Source organism: Mustela lutreola, chromosome 2 (genome assembly GCF_030435805.1).
Source record: "Mustela lutreola isolate mMusLut2 chromosome 2, mMusLut2.pri, whole genome shotgun sequence".
Classification (NCBI taxonomy): Eukaryota; Metazoa; Chordata; class Mammalia; order Carnivora; family Mustelidae; genus Mustela; species Mustela lutreola.
Window position 1 is genome coordinate 47,842,598 of NC_081291.1, and position 13,033 is coordinate 47,855,630.

Consider the following 13,033-nt stretch of genomic DNA (forward strand, 5'->3'; position numbering starts at 1 on the left):
TCCTTTCTTAGTGATGGCAAATAATTAAGTCTGATATTAATGGGCCAAGACTAGGGAAGGGAGATTTGGATGAAATGTGTTCTAGAACCTTCTTTTTAGGAGTTTTTTGTTAAGCAAATAGATACAATGCAAGATAAAGCAAATTTCTTTCCTATTCTGATGTTTACTTCTCTGAAGCTTAGAGGCTGTTCAAATTTCTTCCTTTACTTATAACTGAGCCAAGCTATACATATGTATTAGTTTTAGGTCTTTCCCTGTAAATCCGATCCTCAGACATTTTGTTCCTTTTCTGAGCCATACTGCATTTGTCTGCATCATTCTCGCCTTTAACACGAAATTATCAGATTCCTTATAGGTTCTGTTCTTCCCTTGTGCTAAAATATACCTCCCAAAATGGTTTGATCCAAATATATTCTGTCATTGTCTAAAAGAGGCTTGAATCTTATTTCTTTTTGAATATATGTGTGTGTGTATGTGTGAAGAAATTCTGAATCTGATAATCCCAGTTTTGTGGAGATTTAAGTATTTCTTACAGTGAAATATAATTTCAGAGAGTTCTTTATATTCAAAGAACCAAAATGGTTTCTTTGGGGAATTTAGCCTGAGGAACTAACTCAAAACATGGACAAAACTGAGTGCCAAAAGATGTTTGTTGCAGATAAATACCTAAAGGCAAAAAATTGTAAACAACCTAACAATGAGATTAATGGTGTTTTCCAGGTGGGTGTATCTACGCAGTGAAATATCATTGGATCCGTTGGATAAGGACTCTGAAGATGGCACAGCACCGTGAATAAACCACCATGTGACAACACCTGTGTACTGCGATTATGAGTGAGTCAAATTATTTGGAGGAAAACTGGCAGGGATTGTGCTGAGATATTAAAGCTAGTGTGGCAAGAAAGACAGGAGTAATAAAACCCTCTTTCTGTCTTCCATTTGCCAACAGTCTCTTATGTGCCAGAAATTACAAGAAGTACCTCCCTGGACTAACTCACACTGCTTTCCTATAGCCGTCATTGTCTATGGCCAAACCTCCCTGGATAAGCCTGATCTCGTCTCATACAGCTGTCAACGATTCCCATTTGCAAAGAAATTTAGAAGCTCAGATAGGTTAGATGATTTGCCCAAAGTCATACTTGCTCTGACTGGCGGGGTAGGGCTTCAAAGAGAAGGCCTTAGGCATTTTATATATTTATTTATTGCATGCATTTTAACAAGAGAATGGATAAGAGAGAACTGAAGTAGTGGTCATACAACCTGAATTCAAACATCAGTCTTCCCGCCAATAGATGGTTTGACCTTGATCTGCCATTCCTAGTTCGTAATCAGAGGTGCATTGAAAGTGAATATCCACAGGGAGCGTTCCTATGTCAAAATTCTTGGGTGTGGTTTTCTAGTTGACTGGCGTGTATCTCTTACTCAAAAAATAAGGTCATTCTGTGAGACTTGGATGAATCGTTTTTGCTATCGTTTCTCATTTCAGACCCTCCATATGTTAACAAAGATTGTCTCTCTTACAGAGATGCAAGGATTACTCTACCAAAAGGTAGTGTGGTTGGTGTGCCTATTTAGGGGGAGAGGACTCATGAGGTCCAGGCCTCTTTGCATTTGTTTGCCTAAATCAAGGGAAAGGAGCATGCAAGGGGTGACATGATTGATGGGGAGTTTCAGAGCTCTGGCTGCTGCTTGAGTATGGCTCATAAATTTCTGAAAAGATTTCCCATTTAGCTGGGTGCATAGCCTCATGGCAGACAGCTGCCTGCACAGCTGGGGCATCAACCCTCACTCATCATGTGGGATACAATAGGAATGACTCCTAGCTGGTAATATTCATGCCCATCTGTTGAGATAACATGGTGCTCTCGTGAACACTGGTCAACTTTATCCTCCTCTACCCCCCTCGAACCTCTTCCCTCCTACCTCCCATCCATCTCTAGCCATGCGCATTTTTATCTTCTTTTCAGATGTCCTTTCTATTTGGATAGTATTTTGTTAGTCCGTACAGTGTGAGGAAATTGTCATCAAACTTGAATGTACACACATACCACTTGGGGATCTTATGTAAAGTCATATCATAATTCACTTGATGTGAAGCAGGGCTAGATATTCTGCACTTCTAACAAGCTGTAAGATGGTGCTTTTGTTGCAGCCATGGATAGATGGCTTTTTTCTCCACTGTGCGTTTTCTTATCTTGGAAACTTAAATTAGTGAAAGGTAATTAGACTCCCATGTAGTCTGTGAATGTTGAATATTGCCTTCCTGTTGAGCATCTTGGTCAAGATCTGTACTTGTACTTGAAGGCATGTAGCGAAATCACAAGACATAACCAGAACATGATTGGGTTTGCCATTTCCTGATAATTGAAGGAAGCAGTCTCATGCTTAGGACCTGGAACTCCTATAGAGTGTATATGGAGCTAAGTGGGGATAAAATGAAGGAGAGTGGGGCTGTCAGTTCTCACCTGTCCTTGGTCATTTCCTGATCTCAGATAAGAAGCTCCCAAACTCATTATCTTAGATTTAGTCTCATCTACAGAGGAAGACATGCAGGAGAGGTGACGGCCTAGTAAATACCAAGGCTCCAAGGTGATGGGGCATCACTGCCAGTAACATCATGTACAGAGAGAGAACTTTTGAGGAAATGGCAGTGACTCACCATGAGATCATCATGTTTATAAAAGAGAAGAAGGGAGAAAAGGTAATGTCCTACCAGATCCTTTGAAGCAGTCCTATTTTGCCTGAGTCAATGTAGTCTAAAGGAAACTCAATAAAAGAAAAGAATGAGAAAAAAAAAAGTGTGTGGCACATCAGCCTAACCTACCAAGCAGCTTCTGGACCAATTTTTTCCTTGGCACCATAGGACATTTTGATTTTCCAGAGAAGTGTTATATATGACATGTATAAATATAAGTGTTATATATTATATGTATAAAATATATATAAAATAGAGGTTAAAGAGCCCTGAAAAATGCTTTTAGAGAAAGAAAAAAGATTTTGAGTTTTTTGTATTGTTTAATTCACAGAGGCAAAGCAGGGATAGAGAGCAGTTTTGATCGAAAGATTAGTTGTGATGGGTTCCTGCCTTCTCCTGGATGGACTCTTGAGGGTAGAATCACTTAATTCCTCTTTATAAATAATTTTAATTCCCATGCTTTATAATTCTAGATAAACAGCAGATTAGGATAGACATGTGGGTAGACCCTTTCCCACACTCTGGGAAAATTGGTATTTTCCCATTTAACTTACGTGATGGAAAGAAAATTTTGCAGTATGAAAACAAACAACCTGATGATCTCTGTAATCCAAAATCCAGGCTTTCTGAACTTCAAAGCAAGCTCATAAAAATGACTTGAGAGCAGTACAGAGCTGTCCATACAGTATACTTTTCCTACATTACATCCATCTCCTTTTCTACAGCTACCTTAGCCTCTATCCCTACTGAACTATTTCTCGTTCCTGAAACCCATCATATTCTTTCACTTCTCAGGATCTTTGTTTATCTGGTAAAATCTCATCATTAAAAAATTCTAGCTCACCAAATGCAATTCTTATACAGCTACTTTGGAAATGTTTTTGTCTTTTTTTAAATAAAGAGTAACACATATTTACCAAATGATTCAGGAATTCCACTCCTAGATATCTATATATATATCTACATCTACATCTATATCTATATCTATATCTATATATACACACACACATCTATTCCATATATATAAATATATATATATATATATATGAAAACAGGTCTAGACAAAGACCTGTACTGGAGTGTTCATAGCAGCTTTATTCATAATAGCCCTAAACTGGAAACATCCCAAATGTTCATCATCTGGTGAATGGCTAAACATGTTGTGGTACATCCATATAATTGAATACTATTCAGCAATAGGAAGAAACAAATGACTGATATATGCCACACACTGGATGAAAATCAAAAGCATTATGCTAAGTCACAAAAGCTAATACCAAAGATTATATACGATATTATTCCATTTAGATAATTTTGTTAAAGGCAAAATTATAGGGACAGAAAGATCTGTGATTTCTAGGGCCTAGGGTTAGGGGGAGGATATAGAAAACAATAGGGCACAAAGACAAATTTTGGGGTGGCTACTCTTTTTAATTTTGGTAGCACTGGTGCTTACATGACTCTGTCAAAACCATCAACCTGTGCTTTTGATAGGATGAGTTTTACTATAAGAAAACTGTTCCTCAAAACTCACTTGAGAAATTCTGGCTCACAAATCAGTTTCTCCTCTGATCTCTTTTCCATATAGCCAGTTGTAGCCGTAAGTTCTAATATACCATTCACCACCTTAATCTTGACTATACACAGGGACATATCACATGGGGATTATGTTAAAATGTAAAACACAATTCCCTAGCTCTGGAGTTGGGCTGGAAATGCTACACTTTTTTTTTTTTTAATTATTTATTTGACTGCAGAGACCAACAGGGTTCAATCCCAGGACCTGATATCATGACCTGAGCTGAAGGCAGATGCTTAACTGACAGCCACCCAGGCGCCCCTGGAAATGCTGTATTTATAATAAGTTCCAAGGTGATGCTTGAACTTAGGGCTGCAGACCACCCTTAGAGTAGATGGCTTTATACTATAGCGTGAAGTTTCCTATCTTGGAACTTTAAGTCCTTAATAGATGACTGGGTTGCCCATGTGGTCTTTGGTGTTGAGTGTTGAATTTCTCTTAAGCAACGTTATCAAGGCTGGTGTTCTCCATGAGGGCGTGTAAGGAAAATCACAGAATATAATGTTTTTCTGTACCTCTTTCCACTGGGAGCTTCTCAAAAACCAAGTCTGTGTATTGTTTACTATTTGGTTTTTTTACACCTGAACATTGGATCCTTATATACACTCAGAAAAAGTTTGTGGAATGGATGGGTGGATGTAGCAATGCCATAAATGATAAGCAGTGAGGTTCCTCTTCTGAAGAGTGACAACTGGAAGAATACCAGGCTTTTGAGCAGAAGCAGAGTCCATTTAAAGTGCAGGGATCAAGTCAAGAGACCAGACAGTAGAATGAGTACCTACCAGAAGTTAACTTATACTTGCCTTCTGTAGGCCTTTAAATTCCCTAAAGTCCTGTCCTTTCTCTGGCAGAATCTGACCCACAGGCTTCTCTTCCATGCTTCTGGCCCATTGCCTGGTGTCTGTCATTGCCACAGTGCTATAGATTATTGAGATTAATCTGTCTTGCTGTTGTACTAATGACCCCATTTTCAAGCTGGATCCCCGGAGTTGTAGGAATAGCTGATATTGGTGTACAGGGAGCTCTCTGCCAGAGGGATCTAAAGGCAAGCCTAGTGAGTATTGGAGCTTGTTTAACAGTTCCTGGTCAACAGACCTAAGTTTCAGATGTGGTTTCATCACTATCTGTTTTTGTGATCTGACCAAGTCACATATTTCATGCCCTCATCTGGAAAATAGGGAATGAAGTAAGCCAGGCAAACCTATTCTTCATCCTGTTCTTCATCCCCCAAATTTGAGGTTTGTGACTCCCCAAACCTTACTGCTTATGCTCTAAGTATTATAAGGATTTAAAAATATCTTAAATCCTTGTTATTTAACTGGATGAAACCCAAGTCCAGATGGTTGGTGTTCCCTGAATGATGTACTCTTTACATATGAGAACTTGATTTGCCAAGTTACCCCACTATTTTCATCTCACCCAACATCGTGCCCAACAGATTTATTTAAGAGGGAAAAGCTTATATGAAAATAACCTCAAAATAAGGGCACTTGTTGGAACTTTTCTGATCATGCTAATTATTGACTTCAACCTTGTATGGTTTCAAATGGACAGCTGTGTATAAATATTAATTTTTCTTTGAGGGCTTTCACAAAGATTTTTTTCAGTAGTTTTGTTTTCACAACACAATCAAGAGAATTAGTGGTTCTGACAAAACAGCAATTAAATGTGTGCCACATCTCAGCTTGTAAAGTGACACACAGTTTCTGGAAACAGGACATCATTTTAAATGGAATTAGTTTCCTTTGTCATATTATTGATTGAAACAATTATGATCTCAGCTATTTGCTCTTTTCAAACAATTTCATTTCAGAATCTTTTTTTTTTTCTCATCTTCTTTTGAGGTAACCATTTGAAGTGGCCAAGATAGTCTTTTTGTCGATTGTCCTGACTTCTTACTAACAGATCCCAATTTTTCCCAGCTTTATTCTGATTTCTGTCCTTCATTTCTCTTTCACATGTTGGTTGTAGATCTTGTCACTGTAATTTTCCATACCATCTGGTTAGGATGTGTGGCCAGCATATCACCTGACTCCCAAAGCTTCATGGTCCCTTTCCAGCTGGTAACTGGTCTCCTCCCAGAACTACATTTCCCAGCACCCTTTGCATCTGGCAAGATTCTAAGACTAGTTCTGGCCAGTGGAATGTGAGTGTGGAAGTGGTGTGTCATTTCTTAAAGAGACAAAGAAGCAGGCTTGCTTTCGTGATCTTTCTTTATCTGTCAGCTCAATGGGTAGAGGACCATGCATAGGACTGTCAGACACACTAGCATTGGGTATCTTTGAAAAGGAAATAAATTTCTATCATGTGGCATCACTGAGGTTTCAGGGTTGATCTGATTTGGCAGCTAATGTTACCTAAATAACACAAAATGTTATCAGATTTACATCTTTTTTTTTTTAAAGATTTTATTTATTTATTTGACAGAGAGAGATCACAAGTAGGCAGAGAGGCAGGCAGAGAGAGAGAGAGAGGAGGAAGCAGGCTCTCTGCTCAGCAGGGAGCCTGATGCAGGACTCGATCCCAGGACCCTGAGATCATGACCTGAGCTGAAGGCAGCGGCTTAACCCACTGAGCCACCCAGGCGCCCCAAGATCTGCATCTTTAATGTCAGGTTTTCATCTCTTATTTTGAGCATGGTATCTTCCAGGACTTTTGAAACAACATTTTTTTTTTCTAGCTTACTTTACACTGTAAGAATACAGTGTCTAATACATATAAAATACAAAATATGTATTATTTGGTTCTTAATGTTACTGCTAAGGCTTCCTGTCAACAGTGGGGCTATGAATAGTTAAGTTTTTGGGAAGTCACAAGTTACACTAAGATTTGTGACTGGGTGTGGTCAGGAAATGGCAGCCCTAACCCCCACATTGTTCAAGTGTCACCTATATTGGGAAATAGGCAAAGAATTAAATAGACCGAATTGGGTAGGTGGCAGAGTGTCCTGGGACTATTTGTTACAGTCTTCTATTGAAGAAGGGCCTAGAGGATTCAACATTGATGGAATTTTTAGGAGACAAGTTTGGATCTTGCTATTCTCAGGTGTGTCCCAGTTTTGCTCAGGTGGTAAAGGCTTTGGGGTTATTTTGGATTTGCAGGGAATGGGTAAAGCAGATAATAGCAGGACAGTGTGTTGTGTGGGAGCAGCAGAGTGAAATGCAGAGTTGGATGAAAAGAAAGAGATTCCAGATCTGCTCTGCCCCTCGGCCTCTATAACATTGGTCGGTTATTTAATCAATGCCTCAATTTCCTTACCTGTAAAATTGGTATAATGGCACTTTTCTTGTAGTAATAACACAGAGCAAAAGATAAATTACTTAAGTGCTCAACACAGAACCTGGAACATTGTGTCAAATGTGAACTATTTATCACTCTCCTTGCTTTTAAAAACAACTGATACATTATGATAAACTCGTTCACTGCTGGGTCCTCAGCATCTACAACAGTGCCTAGTACACAGGGGCTCAATAAATAATGGTTATCTGAAAAAACAAATACAGTTTTTATTCTGTTTTCCTTTTCCTGTACTATTGCAAGCATTCTGTAAGTTATTTGCAAAAACAGGATTTTAGAATTGTTGCTGTGATCAATATTTAATAAACACATTTAGAACTCATATATCCAATTGTGAGCTTCTCTTCCATGTTGTCAGCAAGTAATCACTTTTTCTAAAGATGCTGATCTTGAGCAATATATTTTTGCAATTTTTCTTAGGGTAATATATCTGGAGTCTGTGGCATATTCTTTGAACACTGACAAGGGTGGCAAATTGTCAACCTTTGCAGGTGAATTAGATTACTGGAAATAGTCACAAGTCACTCCTGACTGCGTTGTTGAGTATGAAGAATGATTTGCCATGATGAAAATGTAGAGCTTAATGTTGCACAAATTTTTAAATGACTCTCATTGCACAAAGAAAATCTCCAAAATTGTACCAACCTGAAAAATTCATGTTGGAACAACTAAGTAGTCACACAAGCTTGCTGTTAAAAACAAACACAAATACAAACAAACAAACAGACAAAAACAAACAAACAAAAAAACCCCAACCTATCTGAAGGTGTTTCTTTCACTTAAAAATCCTGCGTCTGTTCAGAGGAAATATTCAGTTTTTAAGAGGTCTTTCTTGGTCCAACTTTCACAACATTTGCCTCTGAAAATAAAAATCCTTGCTTCAGCTTTTTTGGCTAAAGAGCTTGAAGGGAAGTCTATTAAGATTCGAATATGGAAAGTCTTTCTCAGTACCTTCTCATTTCCAGAAGGTTAAATAATTGAGCAAATTACAGTATAGCCGAGTAAAGACTTTGAAGATATTTGGGTTCCTGCTATTTGATAGTTAGTCCTACAGTGGTATTAAACAGGTGGTAAGACCTTAACTTTCTGGGAAGTAAAAACTTGAAGAGAGAAGGACAGCATAATTTTCTGTATGTAATGCCTTAAAATAAATTTTAAGGGTTTGGGGAGACAACCCGGCAGGGTTATCCCATTGCCTGATACTAATCACCATCTTTAGAGGGTGATACGATTATTTTATTATTATGTTATATTCTTTTATATCATATATTATATAATACTTATATAATATTAACTATATTATAAATAATATACACAGATATATATATTATATATTTTATATATATTATTTTATTTTATATTATAGTATTATTAAAAGACTTTATCACTTACAGAACAATGTCAGATACTGTGTTTTCTTTGATTCTCCCAACATGCTAAGTGGGCATGATTATCCCTAATTTCCAGATGAAATAACCTGAGGCTGAAGGAGCCTGTGACTTGCCTGAGGTCAGTTAAATAGTGAGTGAGCTGGGACAATAAAACAAATTTGCAGTGCTCCCCACCCTCCCCACCCTGCCTTTGGAAACATCTGGTTATTTTGATTCATTGTGAGTTTTATTTTTTATTTTTTATTTGTTTTAATTTTTTATAAAATGGGCTTCAAAGTGCAAGTAACAAAATAAAAACAGTTGTTGCTTTGCTTGAGTGCTAACTTAATGGAAGTACAAGTACTTAGGTTTGGTAACACAGGCAGGGGATCCAACCTTTCTCATTTTATGATTGGGAATTTAACAGTCTTGTTGATGCTAAAATTTACCTCCTCTCCATGTTAGATACATTGTATGATATCACCAGATGAAACCAACTTATTTTTCCACTGAAATTTTCGATGGGCACATTAGAAAATGGGATACTTTAAAATGGCATGTTTTTGTACAGATGGAGAGAGACGTTCCCCCTCCCACCCCCAATGCAACCATTATGTTTCATTGGCGAGGCTACTGATCCACACATGTGACTGTGCGCTGGCCTGTCTTTCAGCCTGTCCCCAGCTTTTTATTAATCTCAACTCTCCCTTCTAAGAACATTTACACAGCCCCGTCATTTTGTGAGCATGCAGTACTTTTTAAAATGTGGGAAAGGGAGTAGTATCTGAATTTTCTCATGGTAGAGCGAAAGCCATTTTATTGGTTCTGTTGGGAACCTGTCAAGAGATGATTTTGACAGCAGTGGAAGCCTCTCTCTCTGTTTCAGTGCTGGGTGACAACTGCATTCCTTCCACCAGGCCCTGTTGTTTTAAGAATATTGTGACAACTTTTTCTTTGCCTTGCATTCTTGGTTTTAAAACATCACCTCTCCACAGAGGACTTCAGCTACATCCCAAATACTCGATTCCTTGGAAAATAAACCAGAAGTAAATACAGAAAGACCCTGTAATTAAGTCGTTCTTATAGTAAATACATGATTGTGATATTTACATAATACACAACAATTTTTTTGAAATGTAATTTTTTCCCTACAAAATTAGTTTTTATTGTGAAGAGTGATGTTAACCTAAACACCCACAAATGAGCTACAAGTATAAAACCCATAATTTAAATACCTTAACATCACAGTGTTTTCATGGGGGTGGCAATTCTGATAGTCTTTTAGGTACGTATGTGTTTGCATAATTAAAAAAAATATATACTGTACTTTCTGATTTCACATGTAAGCATTTCTCCATTTTTCTGGATCGTTTTTGTAAACCTCCATTTAGATGGCTGCAGAATAGGCATGCTGTGTGGTTCTCTGTACCATTCCCTGAGTATTTCTTGTTGCTGTATTTGTGCTTCTTCATAGTCACAAGGAATGTTGCCATAGGGACCTGAATAGTGGTTTCCTGTGTTCATGATTATTTTCTTAGCACTTTTATTTCTTCCTTCCCAAAACTTACTACATCATAATTATTCTTTCTCTTGAGAAATTGTCTAAGCAGCTGCCTTGAGGTGGGGGCCAGTGTACGTTCTATTCTCTCAGCTTAGGAGACTTTTCACCTTAAAAACAGCCAGACCAATGACCCACCATCATTGTAGAATTTGCCTCAAATGTCACTCCTGCAAAGAGCTTTTCTCTTGCCGTTTATTATCAGTGGAATTGTGGCCCCGCCCACACCCTCCACTACCAGTGCCCTCTGAAGGTACATCAAAGTCCTAACCTCCAGTTCCTTTGAATATAACTTCATTTAGAAATAAGGTCTTTATAGATGTCATCAAATTGAGATGAATTCATTAAGGTTGGGCCTGATCCAATGACGGGTGTCTTTTTGTAAGACAAGGAAAATCTGGGCAGAGATGCACACAGAGAGAATAACTGTGTGAAGATGAAGGCAGATATGGAAGTTACACTCTCAAATAATGCCCAAGCCAAGAAATGCTTGGGGCTACGAGAAGTTGGAGGAGGTAGGAAAGGAACCTCTGCTAGAGGTTGTAGAGGGAACATGACCCCACCAATACTTTGATTTTAACCTCCAGAACTGTGAAGGAATACATTTCTGTTATTTCAGATGCCCCAGCATTTGGAACTTTGTTACAGTAGTTTTAGGAAACAGGTACACCCTTCTTTTTGAAGTAGTAGCCACACCTCCTTTGCCCCACCATGTTGGTTTCTATCCCATTACCCTGGTTTATTGTTTTCATAGCAGTTCGTGAAATTCTTGTGTTCATTTTTGGGTTCCTATGCTTATTTTTTAATTCATGTGTAGTTTTTAGCTTCTTTGCTTAACATCCCTCCCTGTCCTTCACCGAAACACAAGCTCCTTAGAGAACTGGGGACCTTGTCTGTCACTCTCGATTGTGGCTGGAAAACACATGTGATTTACCTGTTTTTGGCATTCTAATGACCTTACCCCTCCATCTGATTAGGAGACTGCATACCTTCCTTTGGAGCTGAGAATGGTGTTGGTTTTGAAGTGATAACTGATACCTGAAGGGTTAATTCTGAAAACTTTTATAGCCGCTGGGCTCTGTAGAAGCTGGTGCCCTAGATCAAGGAGCCAAAGGTGGCAGGAACAGAGATCAAGTTATATCCAGAGAAAGCAGTGGAAGAGCACTTTCTTAACCCTTATCTTCTAAGACACACAAAAATGCAGATGATCTACACTGACATAGAGGTCCTTGTGCCTTTATTGCTATACTTGATTTTGATTCTAGTGTGATAGGATCAATATTAAGTAGGATGTTTCCATGCCAACTGCTATCCAGAGAACCTCCTTGGAGTCTGTTCCTTCACATACAGAACTGAGTTGCTCTCTGTGGACTAGGTGGGCATCACGTGTGACTATCAGACTGCAAAGAAGGTGTTGCCCAAGAATGGGACAGAACCATTTGGGTGCATTCTTTAAGTAGGGTTTCCAAATCCTGAAGAAGACGTGATATGTGGGAAGGAGAAGTTATGAGAAGTGGGACACTTGTCAAGAGTTCCCCCATCCCTTGCCCTCCAAGAATTTGGATGTTCCAGAATTAATGCCAGGAAGCAGCATGGAAGTGTGGGTACACAGTTACCATTACCCTTAAGAACCACTGATTGCCTTTGGTCCAGCTGCATTTGCCCACATTGTTTTCTGCCCAGTCTGTTCCTAGGTTCCCATCTGACTCATCCCTTTTCTGAGGCTAGCCAAACTGAGGATGGCATGAAGAGAAAGCCTTGTTGCTGACCAAGGTGAGAGCATGCAGAATCTCCTTGATATTACCCATTGAACTATGTCAGCAAAAATCACCTTTGACATCATAGTATCTTTATTTCCTTAATAAGTTCTATAAAACATCCACATGTGCAGTATTAGTTATCCTCTGATTCCTGGCTTATAGGTACTTTATAAATACTTTTTGTATGCATGAGTGGTTATTATATTATATTATGAGTGGTTATTATATCCCACATGTGTGTTGCATTCTTGGGTGCTTTGGAAATAAGGAATGATTTTGTGCTGATGTGATCCCACTTGGGAACTCATTCCATTTGGAAACCAATGGTGTACATTTAAAAGACAGCTTCCTAGGGCAAAGAGAAGGACTGAGGAGTATTGCAAAGCCACTGGGGCAGCCAGGATAGAGCCTGTGGTCCTTCACTTCTGTGGTCCTAATGTGAAAACCTGGCACATTCCTTCAAGTCATTCTTTACAAGGAAGCTGAAGTCACAGTTCAAAGATATTTGTCAGAGTCAGACTCTGTCACTTGATTAAACCCACAGAATGGTTTCCCAGCCCACTTGAAATAATACCAGTGTTCTTACCATGTTCTAGAAGCCTAGATGATTTGGTTCCTGCCTAAATCCCATCTCATCTTTGACATTTTCCTTTTCCATACTAGCCTTTCTTTTGTGTCTTGAACCAAGAGCTCTTGCTGGCCTTCCAGCTCTTCTATCTGCTTTTCTTTGTGTGTGCCCCTGGGTGCCATGGCAAAGTTTCAAGTTAGAAAGTG

General features: G+C 38.7%; 1 long non-coding RNA gene across 1 annotated transcript in view; it reads left to right on the forward strand.

Annotated features, from left to right (window-relative positions):
• The window catches only part of LOC131824168 (uncharacterized), a 245,470-nt gene that overhangs the window by 70,264 nt on the left and 162,173 nt on the right, over nucleotides 1-13,033 (forward strand). The window contains exon 3 of the long non-coding RNA XR_009350773.1: nucleotides 721-834. This is a non-coding gene — a long non-coding RNA (uncharacterized LOC131824168). The remainder of the gene's footprint in view (nucleotides 1-720; nucleotides 835-13,033) is intronic.